Here is a 14,185-nt window from a genome sequence, read left to right as displayed (position 1 = left end):
ATGTTTTGGCTGCTTTAGCCCTGGCAAAGGCCTTAATAGACATAGCTGGAGGAGGCCTAGCAGCTCCACGTGCAGGGGTTGAAACATCCAGGGGAATGGTGTCTGATAAATCCTGTGAAACCGCAACAGAAGGTTGGATTTCAGAAGCCGTCTCTACCAGGTTAGAAGGGGCCTCGGTAGAAGGCATGTTATCGGCTGAAGAAAGAACCGCTTGCTCGGTTTCGGCCGAAACCGAGACACTTGTGGTTTGCTTAACCGCGGTTTCGGCCGAAACCGCGGACCACGAGTGTCGGTCCTTTTCTTTGCGTTTTTTGGTAATTTGCGTAGTCGGAGGATCCGACGGCATAATGTAGGCAAAATCAGAGCCGAATATCTGTTCAGCAAAGTCTGACCGACGTCTAAGCGTCCGTCGGTTAAAAGAAGCACAGGCTAGACAAGCTGCTACGTCGTGGCCTGGGCCTAAACAATGTATGCAATAGGAGTGGAAATCTTTATGAGGTATTTGTTTCCCACAAGATAAACAGTTATTAACTTTCTCTGACATCGGCTGAGGCAAGAAAGAGTCCCCAACGGGGTACTTAGCTTTATAGAAGTCTTCGAAGAAGTATTCGGTAGTAGTAATCTCTGGATCTGACCGACCGGCACTTGCGAACAGCTTCTGCTTGGCCACGCGGCAAGAAAGACTGAGGAAAATGGCGTCGGCTGATGCCTTTATACCCGAATAACTGCCGCAATGACGTCGGGTGAAGTGCGACACCAGCCGAAGCCAGACCCAGACTTTGGAATCCGGCCGACCGAAGGGCTGCCTGACGACAGGACAACCCATTTGTAAAGACTGCAGATGCATCCTTGAAGGACATGCAGGACTGCAACAGTGAATACACTAACATCTACATTTATGGTAAGCATACACAACTGTACCATGTTCTTCGTGTTTCACTGTTGCAGACATCACATTTGGGTTGATTCCCAAAGCCAAGGGTGGAGGTAGATTAAAAATCAATAGGGCTGGCAATCAGGCCCTGTAAGACTGCTGTGGCAAATCCAGCTCTGGATTTAGAAAAGAGAGGCAAGCGGTAGTGCGTGTTGAATGTGTACAGAGCTCCAGGTTGCAGCTTCCAGGATATCCCTGGTAGGGACTCCTCTGAGAAATGAAGTAGATTTAGTCCTAGTGAAATGTGTTCTTATCCCCTGTGGGGTAGGTTTTCCATGGTGCTTGTAGCAGAAATGGATGCAGTGTGCTATCCATTTGGAAATGATTTGCTTTGAAATGGCCTTCCCCTCTGCCCCTGCAGCAAAGCTGACTAGCAGCTGGTCAGATTTTCTGAGAGGCTTAGTCCTGTCCAAACAGAATCTAAGCTGTCTGTGCACATCCAGAGAATGCAGCATCCTTTCTCTTTATTCTGAGGATTAAAGGAAAAAGTACGCAAATGAATGGACTGGTTTAAAGCCACACTAGACACCACCTTGGGCATAAAAGATGGGTTAGTCCTGCGGGAAACCCTGTCCGCATGGAAGATAATGAAGGGTTCCACTGCCATAAGGGCCTGCCGTTCACACACTCTTCTTGCTGAAGTGATGGCTAGAAGTAAAGCTGTTTTCCGAGAGAGGAATTTCAACTCTGCTGTAGCAGTTGGTTCGAAGGGGGGGGGGTAAGTTTTTCCAATACAAAGTTAAGGTTACAGGCTGGAGTGGGAGCTCTCCGGGGGGGGGGGCTTAAATTTTTGGCCCCCTCTAAGGAACTGCTTCACCAGAGGATGAGAGAAGAGGGGTGGTTCAGTATTACAATGAGCTGTGATGGCTGACATATGAATCTTAATGGAAGAGAAGGATAAGCCCTTGTGGAGCATTCTGTTAAGTAATCTAGTATACGAGGTAAGCTGGGCACCGTTGTTCCCATCCCCTGAGACTGGCTCCAGGAACAGTATCGTTTCCACATTTCTAAATAGGATTTTCTAGTACTAGGCCTCCTTGCCTCAATAATTACATCCAGCACCTGCTTACTGAGGGTTGCTAGAGGTGAGCTCTGGGGATTAGCCAGGCTGCAAAGCTCAGGGTCTGAAGCTGAGGATGCATAATCTGGCCCGCCTGCTGTGACAGCAGGGAAGGTGTCTGGGGCAGTTGCCATGGGTGTGGCGGTGTCAGACTGCGCAAGAGAGGGTACCAGTGCTGGCATGGTCAGTCTGGTGCAATCAGGATTGTCCTTGGCTTGTTCTGCTTGCTCACTATTAGAACCTTCAAGAGGAGTAGCAGAGGGGGAAATAGACAGAGAGGCTATCCCAGGTAAAGGACAGGGCATCCACTTTCCAAGCTTGACTATGGGGAGGAGTGCTGGTGCAGTATTTGTTCAATTGACAGCCCGGCTCCACAAAGTCTGCTCTTCACTTTTTCCCTTAGAACTGAACTAGTTCTCATAATAAAAACCTTATTCCCACTCTAAAGCCTGGCACTTGCTCACTAAAGTAATTATACAAGTCAGCACTAAAAAATTAAAAGCACTACACCCTCACAAACTCCCCTTGAGTACTTTGTTCCCCATTGGCCCTTTTTTTCAATTATAAAGGAATTCCCAATACTGTTCTAGCATGTCCAAAGGTCAGTTGTCAATCTCCTCTCCAGTCCAGCTGGTGAATCTGGGAATCGAGGCAATGTTACAACTGCCTCATGTACACAGACACCCTCTCCTCCTCCCAACAAATTCCAACACATGTGAGAGATGCAACCATATAGCCAAACTGGAGGCTAAGCTCTCTCAACTCAGTACTGGCGTAACCAGTCAGGAGGAGAAGGAAACCACACTCACTACAATTCCAGTCTCACATAGACCTACCACGACAGCAAACCAAACACAAACACACAAAAACATAAACGGAGGCTCTAAATAAAAATCTGCCTAAGCAGCAGAGACCTCCAAATCAGACACCCAAGCAACCGCTACCCCAAAACAAAACACATGCAACACATAGCTCACAAAGCCAGTGTGCTGAACAGTCACAGCCGTTAAGGCTAAACAACACACCTGATACACTTGTAATAGGTGACTATCCATCAGGCATACTAATATCCTGCTCACCAGGCTGAACAAGGAGAAGGTCACGGTGACCTGCCTGTCGGGCGCTAGGATTCACCACATAACAAGCACTCAGGTCACTCCAAGGCAAGAACAAATATGACTTAGTCATTGTCCATGCTGGTGTGAATGATCTGAGACGTACCTCCCTGGACTGCATGAAAAGAGACATAGAGGAGCTCTCTGAACATGTAGCCCAGGCCGGTATGACCCTGACCTTGAGTAGCATCTTACCCTCATCAAGAATGATGCCACAATATGAAGACAAGATGATCAATTTCAACAATTGGCTTAAGTATTGGTGTCATTCAAAGGGGATCCAATGCCTGTCTGCCTGGGATGACATGCTCGACAAGCCACGATGCTTCGCTAGGGACGGCTTGCACCTGTCACCCCTGGGCTTTCGGATAATGGCAAAGGCTCTTCCCACCCCCATAGTGCCTTTTTTAGGCAAGGCTCAAAATACAAACCCACCTCCATAGGTATCACAAGGGATAAGAAACTAAGAGTAATGCTACTCCATGCCAGAAGTCTAATCCTCAAGACGCACGCACTCGAAACTCTCCTTAGCATGGAGAACATAGATATCTGTGCAGTAACAGAAACCTGGTTCAAGGCGCCAGAGAGCACCCCAGCACTACCAGGTTATACCTCATACCATGTTTTTCGGACCAAACCACAAAAGGAGGGGGGAGTATCAATATTCGTCAAAGATACCCACACCTCCAGGTGGCAAAGCACGAAGCAGAGACTATCCATGTGCAACTAACAGTGGGTAAAACTGCCTTCCAGTTTATAGCCTGCTACAGACCACCCTCCCAAACCCAGGAACCCTACTAGGCCTTCCTGAGAACACTGGAAAATATGAAGGTCTCTCCAAACACCATTATACTGGGCGACTTCAACTACCCAAACATAGACTGGGAGCATTACTCTACCTCCAACACCCTAGCCTGAAGGTTCCTAGAATTTATAAACTCAAATGCTATGGAACAACTTGTTGCCACTCCTGCAAGAGGGGAAAACATACTGGACCTGATCATCACCAACATGGGGACTCTATGCTCCAGACTAGAAGTGTATCCCTCACTGGTAAGATGAGACCATAAACTAATCTCACTAGATATTCACATCCCGACCCCAGCCCCTGCCCAGAAAACCACAGTAAAAAACTTCTCTAAAGCAAATTTCACACTCCTCAAAACCGAGGTGGAATCCTTCAAAGCCCCAGGGCCTGTGGAAAATACGGCCCAGACCGCAGAATCCTTTATAAATGCATTCTATGAACACCTTCAGGAATGCATGGATCATGCAATCCCAAATAAAACCAAGACCCAATCCTCCAAAGTTAGGCGTCCTGTCTGGTGGACCCCAGCTATAAACAAACTAGACAATAGGAGGAGGAAGCTACTACATGATAGAGCAAAATCCCAAAAAGGGAAGGTATCTTTGATCAGTACTAGCAAAAAACTACGGGCACACAAAATCGTCTAAGGCCAGCTTCGAGACAAAAATTGCACAGGACACTAAGGATAATCACAAGGCTTTCTTTAGTTATGTTACGAACCTGGGTGGGAATTCCCAGATATGCTCAGAATTAGTCCAAAATGACAAAAAAATACACCGAACCCACAGACATTGCCAACATCCTAGCTGACAAGTTCAGCGCAAACTTCTCCCCCCCCTTCCCCACCAAAAGGGCAAATATCTATCCCAGCAGAGTGCTGCCCCCCCTGACATCTCAGATGCTCAGGTAAGAGCCGCCCTCTCCAAAGCAAAAACACAGCATCAATGGGACAAGACGGTGTCCCGGGCTGCATCCTACATGAACTCCAAGAACAACTAAACCCAAACATAAAACTACTGTTCAATCTCAGCCTTACTACAGGATATGTACCAAAAGAGTGGTGTACAGCAACAGTGGTCCCTCTCCACAAAGGTGGTGCCTCAACAGATCCTGGAAACTATCGCCCCATAAGCCTGACTAGCTTGGTCTGCAAAGCTATGGAAAGGATCATCATGGACCTCATAAATAAAGATATTGGGGACCTACAGACACTGGATCCTACCCAGTTCGGCTTTGTTAAGGGCAGATCCTGCCACTTAAACCTGGTTGACTTCTTTGAAACAGTCACCAAGGCCATTGTCGAGGGGAAGGTGGTCCACACAGCCTACCTGGACCTTGCAAAAGCGTTCGATACAATACCCCACTCGGGCATTATAGATAAGCTCACCAGCTTAAATATAAACCCCTATGTCACTAGATGGGTTGCAAACTGGCTCAAGGACAGAACCCACATGGTTAGAAATGCTGGAGCCATGTCAGACTCCAAACCAGTTACAAGTGGTGTCCCATAAGGCTCAGTCTTGGGACCTCTCTTGTTCGGTACATATTTCTCGGAGGTACAGGCTAACACGGAAAAACTGTGGCTGACCAAGTTCGCAGATGACTGCAAACTGGGCACCATAATCGATTCTCCAGCCGACACAAGCATCCTACAAAAGGGCCTCATAGAAACAGACAACTGGTGCCAGAGCCAAGGCCTCAAGCTAAACGCCAAAAAGTGTACAGTCATCCCCTTTGGCAAAAACAAAGTGCCCACAAATTACCACATAGGTGGAAATCCATTAAGTACAGAAGAAGTAATTAGGGACCTGGGGACCCAATTTGATAGCAATCTCTCATTTGACAACCACGTGGCCCAAGTGGCTAGAAAAACATTTTATATAGCCCACCTAATCATGAAGGGATTCACATCTAGATCGGGGAGGTCATCGTGCCTCTTTACTCATCCCTCATCAGGCCCATAATTGAATACAATGCCCCTTTTGGGATGTACCTTACCAGACACCTGCAGCAACTGGAAAGACCCCAAAAGTACCTCACCAAGAGGATAAAAGGGCTCAAACAGATGCCATATGCTACCCGGTTAAAGAAACTCCAGCTCTACTCAGTGGCATACCGCCTGCTCAGAGGCGATCTGTGCCTGACGTATAAAGCCATGTCCAACCCAGAATTAATGGACATGCTGCACCTCAAAAAATCCAAATCCCATCGAGCTACGGGCTCCAGAGACTTGAACCTCAGCACTGAAATAAATAGGACATGCTGGAGGGACAGATTCATAACCCAGAGGATCCCTTCACTCTGGAATAAAATCCCAGTCCAGGTTAGGCAGAGTCCCTCATTGACTCTCTTAAAGAGGAATCTTGATGAGTGGATGGGAGATAGTAGGTTTACCCTGGGTATCACCTGTGTCACTGTTAGACAGAGGCACAGTATACTAACCTCGAAAAAGGGCATAGCAAAATTAATTTAAAATGGGTGGCGAAAGCCAAACACACTCTGGCTAGGCTTATAAATGCCCTAGGGCAGATAGCCTAGTATGAACCTATGAACCTAATTGACAGTTCTGAGTGGAAGCAAGCAGGTCCACCTCTGGTGTCCCCCATCTGTTCCTCAAAAGCTAGAGTATTTTAGGTTCCAGTTTCCATTCGTGTGGATCCATGAGATTTCTGCTCAAGTCTGCCAGCGAATTTAATTTGTCTGGCAGGAATTGAGCTTCTGGTGCACTTGGTGGCTCAAGACTGTGTTCCACAGAGCCATGGCTAGTCTGCAGAGTGGGTAGGAATGGGTTCACCCCTGCTTGTTTATGTATCACATAACTGTGGTGTTGTCTGTCTTTGCCAATAGTTGTCCTGGAAGAATAAGTTCTTTAAAGGCTGTCAGAGCATTCTGTACAGCTAACATTTCTTTTTGATTGTTATGCAGGTGCATCTGCTTTGGGTTCCATTTGCCCTGAATGCACTGCGCTGCACTGTGAGCCCCCATGCATAGTCTGATGCGTCTGTTAGGGTTTGAGTGGCATGAGGTAGAGTTAAAGTCCCCTGTTGTGGTTGCACTCCTCTGCCCACCAAAGAACTCTGCTCTTAGACAAGGAATGATTGGGATTATTGTTTCCATGTCCTGAGAATGTTGACTCCATAGACTTTTTAGATACCACTGAAGTTTCCTCATACGCAGTCTTGCATATGGAATTAACAGGATGCAAGAAGCCATGACCCCAGAGCTTGCAATATTTTCCTTGCAGATAGCTGGGTTTTTGTAGCCAGTAGGTTGAAGTAGGTTGTCAAATAAATTTGTTTCTCTGGAGTGAGGAATGCCATCTGGGAAGCTGTGTTCAAGCTTGCTCCCAGTGGTGGCAGGGTACTAGGTGCAACTTCTTTTCATTGATGGTGTACCCCAATGAAGTTAGAAGTCTCTTTACAAATGCCAGGTGCTGTAATAAAAAGTCCTGACTTTCCACCCCAAATCAGATAATCGTCCAAGTATGTGTAAATCTGAATACTTCTCTGCCTGTAAAATGCAATGGCTGGAGCTAGGCACTTTGTGACTACCCTGGGTGCAGTAGATAAGCCAAAGGGAAGTGCAGAGAACCGATGGTGCATACAGCCTGCCCTGAAGCGTAGGTATTTCCTGCAAGATTCCCTTATGGGGATGTGCAGGTAAGCTTCTTTTAAGTCTATGGTTGCCAGCCAGGCATCCTTGGCTAGCATAGGAAGCAGTTGTTGGAGAGTTAGCATTTTGAATGTTGGAACCACCAGGAAGGTGTTGAGAATAGACAGATCCAGGATAGGACACCAGGAGCTTACTTTTCTGGGAACCAGGAACAGTCTTGAATAAAAAACATTGCCCCCTTTGTTCTGCTGGGACAGGTTGAATAGTCTTGATGTTGAGGAGAGAAAGTACTTGCTTTTGGGCCTCCACCCACTGGTTTGGGGAGAGGTCTGGCCATCCACTTGGGGTTGGGAGTGAGTGGAAGTGGTATCTGTATCCTACGGAAACAATTTTTAAAACCCATTTGTCTCTGGTAACGTGTTCCCAGTATTTGCATGCAGGGCGAGTTTTCCTCCTAAGGGTGCAAGTAGTTGAGCAAGGTTTGGAAAAGTTAAGGATAGGTCACACTGTGCAATTTTACCACAGGGGGTTGGCTTAATACTCCCTGTTTTGGACGTGGGAGCACCCCACTGCTTAGATCTGTGAAAAACCTGAGACTGAAGTCTTGGTGGTCTGCTGCTCTTGGGTTTGCACTGAGAAGGACCAGATCTTTTAAGGCCAATGCCTACTGAATCTAGGTGGCCGTACCTGTAGGAAATACTTAACAGTTTGCATAGATTTAGCTTTTTCCTCCATCCTTTTGAGGATGACTTCTGCTTTATTGCCAAACAGGTGCGCTCCTGGTTTAAGGGTGCATCCAGTAATTTTGCTTTTACATGACCTGGCAAGTTTTGTTCCTTAAGCCAAGCATGCCTTCTAAGTACAGACCCAGTGAAAGTAGCCCTACAAGATGCCTCTAAAGCATCAAAATCACAATGCAAAGTATGTTTACCAACTTGGTCAGCAGAATACATCAACTCTTGTAAATCCTTGTGATCTGCAGAGTCAGGAATCAACATCATTTTCTGTTTAATTAGCCCCACAATATGCTGCTGATACTTAAACATATGAAGCTGACAATTTAAAGCCCTAATGGCCAGAGTAGCAGAGATGTATACCTTCTTACCCTATCGGTCTAAAGCCCTAGAATCCCTGTTAAAAGGGGTCAGATTTTTGGCAGTAGTAGCCTTAATGCCTTTTGGTCCTTGGAAAATGTTCTCTGGATCTGCAGTAGGATTCTTGAAAAGGAATTTGAGTCAGGTACTCTATAGTACCCGTCAGGTTTCCTGGAAGCTGGAGGCAAAGTATCTGGGGTAACGCTGGATCCAAGAAAACATCTACAATCTCCAGAACAGGAGGGAAAGCTAGAGGCCTGTGCTGAGGCAGGTTTAAAAATTCCCAGAGTCTCTTTTTGGACAGAGTAGTCCTGGCTTTCCCAGCGGAAATGCTCCTTAAGGGTATGTAAAGTTTCACCAAAAGAAAAATCTTCTGGAGGGGAAGCAGAAGGAATGGAATCCTCTGCATCAGAATCCTCAAAAGTAGATAAGGTATGTCCTGGGAGTCAGAAGGAACAGAGATATCAGATTCCAGATCAGAAGAATCAGATGGAAAAATCAGTTCTAGTTCTCTTGGGGGGGGGGGGGGCTGGCTTCCCCTAATTAAGGTAATAGGGTCTTCAGCCATTCTAATCATTTATTTCTGAGGCATGTGGGCCTGAGAATGCTCTTTGGTCAGTTTCCTAGGCGTAGTGCAAACTTTAGGTCTGAGGAATTCAGTATTTTTGGCTTGAAGCAAAGTCATCTGTTTAATATGAAAACCGGTAGGCCTGAATACACCCTCAGAAGCCGATGACTGCACAGCAGCACCAGACACATCCAAGGCAGAGACATCCGCAGGTTCCACAGTCTAAGAAGCATCTCGCGGTGTACTGGGCTCTGAATGGGTCTCAGTAGAGGCCTGCGAATCTGTAGAAACGGGTATCGGGCTGCGAAAGCTCCTCACAGAGTATCAGCAGACTGGCGCCTAGCTTAACGGTAGCATCGTTGGCAGTTTTGGACCTATGCGGTCTCTCTCTGTCTTTATCCTTACTTTTTTGGAAGATCAGTAGTCAGAGGACTTAACGAAGCCATTTCAGAGTACAGAGATAGAGTGTGAAAATATTTAGCTACAAAAATAGCCTGACGAGGAATAGTTTGGGCGTTGAACAAGGCACAAAACAGACAGCGAGGGACGTTGTGGTCTGGGCCTAAACAGGTGACGCAGTAAGAGTGAAAATTTCTGAGAGGTATTTGCTTTCCACAGGGAAGACAATTTTTTTTCTGACATCGGTTAGAGCAAGAAAAAAGGATTCCCAACAGGGTACTTATCTTTTAGAAGACTTCATGTCTGATACTCGAAAACAAAAATTTCAGGAGTCTGCTGACTGGGACTTGTGAACTGCTTCTGCTTCGGGCACAGCACGGCAAGAAAGACTGGCATCGGCTGCATGTTTTATAACCCTGACCACCTGACGTCATGGAAGAAGCGACAGCAACCGCAGAAGAAATTCCAACACTCTGGTATTCAGGCCAGCTGAGGGCTACCTACAGGCAGATAACCCAAATGTGATGACTGCAACAGTGAAACCCAAAGAACATCTATGGATATAAATACCAATGCAAGGGACTTTGAACTCAGTTTTGACACTTCCTGCTTTTATAACAAGGTCATGTGTCACTGACAAAGGCTACTGGAGTTCCAACCCTCATATCCCAGCTGTTCTGTATAGGAATGCAAAGCTGCGCCAAAACAAGTTTTCTGTTTACAAGGCAGACAAAAAACATTTAAATGTAATGCTCTTATAAAGTATGCAATGCAAATGACAAAAAAACTAGCTGCTACATAAAGTATAATCTATCATGAGCTCTACCCTTCATGATGCATTCCCTAATACTAACATGTAAATCTCAAAACAGTAACAATCCAGACAATGTATGCTTGTACAGATAACTGTTTATGAACGGGATTTATTTTTCCTACTGGGAGCAATTATGCAAAAAGTGCAGTTGTGCACACTTACCATAAATGTAGATGTTAAGTGTGTATTCACCGTTGCAGTCATCACCTGTGGGTTATCCCTGCTGTGGTAGCCCTTGGTCGGCCCGAATACCAGAGTCAAAGTTTTTGTGCGCTGGTTGTCGTCGCCTGCAGTCTGACGTCAGGTCGTCAGTGCTATAAAGCAAGGCAGCTGACATAATTACATCAATTTTTCTTGCCCTAACCCGTCAGAAGCACAAGGGAAAAGACAGAAGTGGTCATGGTGGTTAAAAGCCACCTAGGGAAGTTTATCTCCCCCTAAGGGAAGATGTCAAATGGGGGATGGAGGAAGGGAAAAGTACAGTTGTGTACACTTACCATAAATGTAGATGTTAGAGTGTATTCACTGTTGCGGTCATTACACTTGGGTTATCCTGCTGGCAGGCTACCCTGTCGGCCTGAATTCCAAAGTCTAGGTCCGGCGTCAGCTGCTGTTGCCTCTTCCCTGATGTCAGTGCGCCAGAGTATAAAAGATGCAGCCGCCGACATTTTGTTTAGCTTTTCCTGCCCCAGATGTCAGGTGCCCCCCAAAAGGGCAGGCTAAACATATGCCAATAAAACATGCATGCACCAAAATATATAATACCTTCATCTACAAGCAAATACACCACATAGGTTGTATAGATTAGAGAGGTGTAGGTAAGATTCAGTAAAGTGAAAGGGGACGGTGGGCGGGTAACCTGGACTGCCACAGTGAATACACTCGAACATCTACACAACTGTACTATGTTCTTCGCGTTTCACTGTCGCAGTCATTACTCGTGGGTTGAATCCCAAAGCTGAGGATGGGTGGCTGGGGCTAATAGGATTAGGAGAGGCTATGAGGCCCTGCAGAACTGCAGTGGGTTGAGTCCCAAACCTATGGTTTGGGTGGCTGGAGCTAGATAGCATTAGGAGTAGCTATGAGTTCCTGCAAAACTGCAGTGGCAAAGCCTGCCCTGGATTTGGAGTAGAGTGGTAAATGATAGTGCTTTGTAAAGGTGTGCACTGAACTCCAGGTAGCAGCCTCTAAAATGTCTGGTTGGTACTCCCCTGAGGAAGGCTGCTGAAGTGGCTGCTGCTCTGGTAGAATGTGGTCTATTGCCCTTAGACACTGGCTTACCATATTCTGAATAGCAGAAATGAAAGCAGTGGCCTATCCACTTGGAAATAGTCTGCTGTGAGATAGCCTTTCCTTGTGATCATGCAGCATATGCCACTAGTAGTTGCTCAGTTTTTCTGAAAGCTTTGGTTTTGTTCAAGTAGAAGCGTAGCTGTCTGTGTATGTCCAAAGAATGCAGAATTCTCGCCCCCTTATTCTGTGGATTTGGATAAAAAGTAGGCAGATGAAAAGCTTGGTTAAGGGCCACACTGGACACTACCTTAAGCATAAATGTCGGGTTTGTCCTCAGAGAAACCCTGTGTGGATAAAAAATGATAAAAGGTTCCACAGCCATGAGTGCCTGTAGCTGAGACTCATCTTGCAGAAGTTATTGCTAGGAGCAGAGCTGTTTTCCAAGATAATAACTTTATATCAGCTGTAGCGGCTGGCTTAAAAGGGGGGGAAGAGTGAGTTTTTCCAAAACATAATTGAGGTTCCATGCAGGTATTGGTGATCTCCTTGGAGGCCTTAAGTTTATGGCTCCTCTGAGGTATTGCCTTAAAGGATGAGAAAAGATTGGTGGCTCTATATTGTAATAAGCCGAAATGGCACAGGCATGAATTTTAATTGCTGAAAAGGATAGGCCTTTGTCCAACATCTCAGTTAAGTAATGCAAAATCTGAGGAATATTTGGTACTGCTGTGTTCCAGGCGCAGAATCTCTTCCATTTTCCAGCATAGGATTTTCTAGTACTAGGCCTCCTGGCCTCCAAAATGACATCCATCACCGCTTTCGTGAGAGGAGCGTTTTGTATGACCACCATTATCCGGTTTTGAGTTGGCTGTGCAGGATCTGATTGTTTTATTGGGACAGTAGTTAAGGTATTTGAGGCAAGGTCCTGGCTGGGCAATGAGAAGTTCCTTAGGAATGGATACCAGTACTGGTGGGGCCAGTCTGGGGCAATCAGTATCATTTTTGGCTTCTCTTGTCTGACCTTAAGGGAGGAGAGGCAGTGGAGGAAAGGCATATACTGTTAAGTTTTTCCAGTTGAAAGATAGGGCATCCACTTTCCATGCTTGTCTGTGATAGGTCCTTGTGCAGAATCTCTTTAGTTGGCAGTTGTGAGGAGAGGCAAGTAGGTCTATGTCTGGGCATCCCCATTTCCTTATGTTGAAGACTTGAGGATCCAATTTCCATTCGGGGGATCCATGAGGTTTCTGCTTAGTGCGTCTGCCAGAGTATTTATCTTTCTTGGCAGGAATTGTGCCTGCAGATGTACTTGGTAAGTCAATGCTGTGTCCCACAAAGTCATGGCTAGTCTGCAAAGGGGATAAGAATGAGTGCCTCCCTGCTTGTTTATATACCACCTGACCGTGGTATTGTCTGTCTTTATCAGTAGTTGTCCCAGATGAAGCAGGTCCTTGAGGGTTGTCAGGGCATTCTGAACAGCTAACATCTCTTTTTGATTGATATGTAGATGCATTTGGTTGGCGGACCATGTGGCTTGAATACATCTTCCTGCCATGTGGGCCCCCCAGGCATAGTCTGATGCATCTGTAGTCAATGTCTGCCTGGCTGGGGGTAAGGTGAATGGCTGTCCCTTGTTCTGGTGACAGGCCTTCGCCACCATCGAAACTCTTGTTGCAGGCAGGGAATGAGAGTAATTGCTTCCAGGCTGTGGCAATGCAGAGTCCAAACACTTTTTAGGTACCATTGAAGTTTCCTCATATGCAGTCTTGCATACGGAATTAGTAGAATGCAGGATGCCATGAAGCCCAAAGCCTGCAGAATTTTCCTTGCAGATAACTGGGCCTTTGTTGCCAACAGTGTGAAGTAGTCAGTTGCCTTTGTTTATCTGGCATGAGATAAGCCATCTGGGCAGTTGTATTTAAGCTTGCACCCAGGAATATTCTCTCTTGAGAGGGTACTAATTTTGATTTTTGTTCGTTGACTGTGTACCCTAGGCATGGTAGTAATCTTTACAAACGTCAGATGCTGTAGTAGAATGTCCTTGTTCTCTGCTTGAATGAGGCAGTCGTCCAAGTAAGGAAATATTTGAATTCCTCTTTGACTGCAGAATGCAATTACTGGTGCCAGGCACTTTGTGAAGACCCTGGGTGCAGTATATAAGCCAAAGGGCAGTGCAGAGAATTGATGGTGCATTCAGCCAGCTTTGAATCTGAGGTATCTTCTGCATGTTTGTCTGATTGGGACATGCAGGTATGCCTCTAAGTCTAATGTCACAAGCCAAGCCTTCTTGCCCAGCATGGGCAGAAGCTGCTGTAAGGTCAACATTTTGAATTTTGGTATATCCAGATATGTGTTTAGAATAGATAGGTCCAGTATTGGTCTCCACGCTTTGTCCTTTCTGGGTACCAAGAACAGTCTTGAATAAAATCCTTGTCCCTGCTCTTGTTCTGGTACTTCTTGAATGGCCCTCATGTCCAAAAAGGATGAGACTTGTTTTTGTGCCTCTGCCCATTGTTTTTTTGGTAGGTCTGGCCAACCGTTTTTCCTTGGC

At 46.1% G+C, this 14,185-nt stretch overlaps 1 protein-coding gene across 2 annotated transcripts in view; it reads right to left on the bottom strand.

The window, feature by feature from the left end:
- DIDO1 (death inducer-obliterator 1) overlaps positions 1-14,185 on the bottom strand; it is a 1,822,440-nt gene that overhangs the window by 1,107,837 nt on the left and 700,418 nt on the right. The gene's annotated exons all lie outside the window — the stretch shown is intronic.

This window comes from Protopterus annectens, chromosome 12.part0, assembly GCF_019279795.1.
Source record: "Protopterus annectens isolate FY-2018-M chromosome 12.part0, PAN1.0, whole genome shotgun sequence".
Classification (NCBI taxonomy): Eukaryota; Metazoa; Chordata; order Ceratodontiformes; family Protopteridae; genus Protopterus; species Protopterus annectens.
Note: the sequence above shows the minus strand (reverse complement) of the source record. Positions and strands in the feature narration are given on the sequence as shown.